Source organism: Penaeus chinensis, chromosome 2 (genome assembly GCF_019202785.1).
Source record: "Penaeus chinensis breed Huanghai No. 1 chromosome 2, ASM1920278v2, whole genome shotgun sequence".
NCBI lineage: Eukaryota > Metazoa > Arthropoda > Malacostraca > Decapoda > Penaeidae > Penaeus > Penaeus chinensis.
Window position 1 is genome coordinate 38,043,068 of NC_061820.1, and position 5,000 is coordinate 38,048,067.

At 40.7% G+C, this 5,000-nt stretch overlaps 1 protein-coding gene across 3 annotated transcripts in view; it reads right to left on the reverse strand.

Annotated features, from left to right (window-relative positions):
- Positions 1-5,000, reverse strand: part of LOC125031413 (excitatory amino acid transporter-like) — a 39,439-nt gene that overhangs the window by 9,492 nt on the left and 24,947 nt on the right. The gene's annotated exons all lie outside the window — the stretch shown is intronic.

The following is a 5,000-nucleotide window of genomic DNA, read 5'->3' on the forward strand; positions in this document are numbered from 1 at the left end:
TGTCAGATGGGAAGCCTCTACGCACCAAACCGGGACCGAGTCCACTCAACGAGGATGAGCCTTAGCACATATGGTTGGACGGCTGGGAATTTTACGACCGAAGGGCACGGCGGAAAAGGCTGACGAAACAGAGGTAGGAATTGACTAATGCCCGACTTTTTATGTTAAAGATAGTGTTGCTCTTACGAAAAAATATGAACTCGATATAAAAATGAAATAAACTCAAAGTTTTCGTGCCGTTTGTACGGTTAAGTTAACAAAGAATAAATGTCTAGCATCGAGAGCTAATATGGTTGTTGGGAAAAACGAGCAACATCCCAATAACTCGAAATAACTTACAAATGATTGACTTGAATGAAAGGAAAAGCCATCCTCGCATTATGTCCTAAGTCATGCTCGCGGGTTTCGTGTATAGAGGAGAGCGGTGGTGAGGATGAGTGCAGAGAGCGCAATCGAGACGGGGCTCTGTCGGCTCCTCCTCAGTCTCCCCTCCCGCCCGCTGAAAGAAAACGATGATGCGGCCGTTACTGGAGAGGCGGCGAGCAGGTGTGTTCTCCTAGCAACCCACAGCCACGTCCTGACCATCAAGTCTAGGAGATCAACAGTAATGCTCCATCCTTCCTGATGGAAGATGAACCCAGTGGTAGACTCAATTGCACATTATTGGGGATTCAGTGATATCAACAATCTATAATCAACCATCAGATTTATCTACACTTAACTACATCAATTATCTTCAAGCCTGATAGCTAATTTTATCTTTCATATTTACATATACAAAATCTGAAATACAATGAGGGGGATCCCCAAATCTAGTAGTTTATTAAATCTAAGAACAATAGATAATACAGAAAATGCAACAGCCCAAGTGAAGATGTGGGGCAAGAATACAGTACAGGAGGCAGGCAGGAGCGCGGGGCAGGGGCGGCAGCGGGTACAGCAGACGCCAACATGAACACGTCGCCTACTTGACTTACTCTCCTCATTTTTATAGTGTAAATGGAAAAATACACATGGTATGTATAATTTGTTTATCTTGTGTCTGAATCATGGTTAAAGTTTAGTCACATGCAATTTAGAGGTTCCTGGAGCAGAAAGCTTTTACAGGGTTGTGATGGAGACCTTTGCAACGGTGGGGCTGCTTCACCGCCGCCGCCAGCATGCGGCAGCGGAATAATTGTATATCAACTTTTAGAAGATAGGCCTAGAGTAAGAAACGGGACTGCCTGTCTAAGACACCATTCAGAGAAGCAGACGCTGTGGCGGTCGAAGGCGTCTGGGCGGCGCGGCGGATCGGGGCGACGCCTCCTGTGCGCGCCACGCAACGGTCGACCAACGCCTCCCGGCCACCGTCTCTTGCTGAGAGAACACTCCACGCGAAAGAGCAATGTGCAAAATAACACCACGTGTCGAGCTAACATCTTACTATTAGGCCAGGTATGACGCCCGGTTCTTAGCTGGGGAGTGAACTTAGTACTAGACCGGGCCTGATGCTTGGTTCGTGGCTGGGGAGTGAAGCTTTCTTTACATAAGGCTAGTTAGGATATTGATCGGGGATCTTAGACTATATATAAGAGAAATTGGTAGTGTTTAAGTCTTGAAAACATGCAAGCTTATACTTTTTTCTATGCATCATACAAGGTATTGTTGTCTTAATGCAATGCTTAAACACCAATCATAGCGACGATATAATAAAGTTATCGCATTTCTTTAATACGATACAATCAGAAATATAAAAATAAAAGGAAACTCAATACTACACATGAATTTTGTTCCTTGACACAAAAAAAGAAACAAAAACCAAACGCATATATACGCCAACAACGGTTATTTGACACCAAATCACTATTCTTAAGGAGGCTCTTAATTTAAGAAAAATATCGTAAGGAAAAGGATTACCTAAACTCCCCGCTATTAGCCAGCCATTTGCTATTACCGAAGTCGATGTCCAGTCATTCACCGAAGCATATATGGAGAGTGCAAAGACAGCATCGCATTCATATCTACACATAAGCCTTTCAGAGACAAGAGTCTGTCCACAATGAGAATGAGCATGAGAACACATGCATACCCCGGATAGTGAGAACCTCTCGAGTTTACTGTAATACTCTAGATGCACCGCACTATCAGCTGATACCAACTCCCTTGCGTGAAAATATCTGCAGTGACATTGGTTTAGAAACTTTTCCTGTTATTCTGTCAAAATTTATTACAATTCAGGCCGCATTGTAAGATGACCTTGGTAATTCTCTCTCTTTTTTTTAGATTTTCTTTGTCGATATTATGCCGGGAGTTGGGAACAGTTTTCAAGGTAAGAACCAGGGGGTTGTGGCAATAGCTCAGGTGGACGAGGATGGAGACAAAACAGCAGCTAGACATGAACTTCGTGTATGTTTTCCGATTTTTTTTTATTTTTTTACTTTCCCGCGCCATTCTGTTCCCTATGTTTTATTGTTGACTCCTATTCCTGTTTCTTCTCTTTCAGCCTACCTCCTTCCCATTTTATTCTCTCTCTCCCTTCCATCCTCATCTTTCTCTCTTCCATCCTCCTCCCTCTCTCTCCCTTTCCGTCCTCCTCTCTTTTCCTTTCACCCTCCTCTCTCTCTCTCTCTCTCTTCCACCCTCTATTCTCTTCCCATTCCCCCTCTTCCCTCTTCCCCTTTCATTCTCCTTATCTCTCTCTCCTTTCCATTCTCTTCTATCCCTCTTTTTCTCCCTCTTCCTTCTATCTCCATCGTCTCCCTTTAGAGCCACGGCCACACCCACGCTTGATAAGACAGATATAAGTCACAAGTGCAGATAATCCAACTGATGCAGAACTAAAGAATAATAATGATAAATAGATAAAGATAAATAATTAATCAAATGAAGACTAGACAGGGAAGTAAAATGCAGTAGTAACGTTACTAAACTATCTGTAAACGACATTCTGATCTATTACGACTGCAGCTGTTGGCAACACGCTTAGTAAAACGTTTAGATTTTTTGTTGACTGGTTGTTGTATTTGTCTTTCTGCCTATTTGTGTATATTTTAAGTGCTTTCAGCCACATGTTTCGCAGAATTAAGGATTAGCAGTGACGTCGAAAACTGAATTATGCATCATGACAAATCTAAAATATTACACGTTATGACTTCGATCAGCCGAAACGTAACCCCAAACCGCATGACAGGGTAAGTCCGGGTCACGTAAGATCGACTAGAATACAGTAATAGTCGTTGTCATGCGCATGGTGAGACTGAACAGATGGACATATTTTGAAAATCGATTTTTAGAAATGGGATTATGTTTTTGGAAACATATAGTGTAACTTCGATCAACCGAAACATAACCCCAGACGGCTTTACAAACTAAATCCGGGTCACGTGACTCAGATCAGGTAGGCCGAGACGGATTTTTTTTTTTTTTTTTTTTTTTTTAGAAAGGGAATTATGTTTCTATTCTCGTGCTTCACAGGAAGTTAAGACAAAACGTAGATTAGAGGGGAAAAACGTTACTTTTCTTTATATTAGTTTTAAAATGGTAAAGTGCCGTTTTTTATTCATTATGCTTTTGTTACCATAAATCTAATAAAAAAGAAAGTGTAGATTTCTATTAACATCATCCCCAAATTTGCCTTAAATACAGGCTTTGGGAAATATCCAGATTACCATAACTGTGCCACAGAACTGCCAATATATAGAATAAAAAAAATCGAATCGTCAGTAAATATATTCTTCCGAAGTTAGATGTTAGTCACATAAATGCGCAAAATACACCAACACTCGCAGAGAAAAAAAAAAGCCCCTTCCAAACGAAACAAGTTATTGTATATGCATGAAAATAATACTTAAAAAAAAAATAAAAAAAAAATGCAATATACCCTATGTTAGGTAAAGACCATGCGACATGCTGAAGCACATCTGAACAGGAAGAGTATGTGAATTCATCTCTCTCTATTTATCTATACCTTGTATTTATTCCCTCATTTGTTTTATTTATTAATTTATTGTCCATTTTCCAGAATGTGTAAATAAAGGGATGTTTCCACATAACCTTCTCGGTCGCTTCCTTTGCTAAATAAGGAATGCATTGAATAAAGAAAAAAAAAAAAAAAAAAAACGTGATTGGGTAGATTGGAGGATGGAATGATTAGGAGATTCAAAGAAAAAGAGAGAAAAATAAACTAAAAGCAGATAGAGAGAGAAAGAGAATGAGAAAAAAAAAAGAAGAAGAATGGCAATAAAACCAAAAAAAAAACGTAAAAGAACGAAGTAGAAAGAAATCAAATCAAATCAATATAAAACGAAAAGAATATAACAAAAAAAAAAAAAAAAAAAATCAAAAAGTACAAAATAACCAAAACAAAACGGACAAGAGAAAGAAAAAGAATATATACAGTCGGCATCATGATGAGATGAGGCCACGCAGAAATATATGGAAACGTGGTAACGAAGCCTGAAAGTACTGCTACTGCGAGCCATGCAGCGTGGTGAAGGTGGTCATGCACAACTAAAAGGCCTTACACAACTATCTACAAGTAAACGGCACCAGCGATGCTGTAATGCCGGTGCCACAGACGCGAGTCCAGGGGGTTGGGGGGGGGGGCGGCAGTCAGAGATGGGACTTTTGTCATGTGGAATGGGACTTTTGTCATGTCATGTCATGTCATATTTTTTTCTTCTTTACGGATAAGTTTTTGCCTTGTTTTTTTTTGGTTTTTTTTTTTGTTTTCGATTTAGCACATTCTACTAAAATGGGGGGGATTCGTAAATTGACAGACAGATAGGAGTGCATTTTTCTTGCCTTTTTAAAGAATAATTGAAAACCCTTTGCAAACTGGATAGGAATTGTGTGTGTGTGTGTGTGTGTGTGTGTGTGTGTGTGTGTGTGTGTGTGTGCGTGTGCGTGTGCGTGTGCGTGTGCGTGTGCGTGTGCGTGTGCGTGTGCGTGTGCGTGTGCGTGTGCGTGTGCGTGTGCGTGTGCGTGTGCGTATGCGTATGCGTATGCGTGTGCCTGCG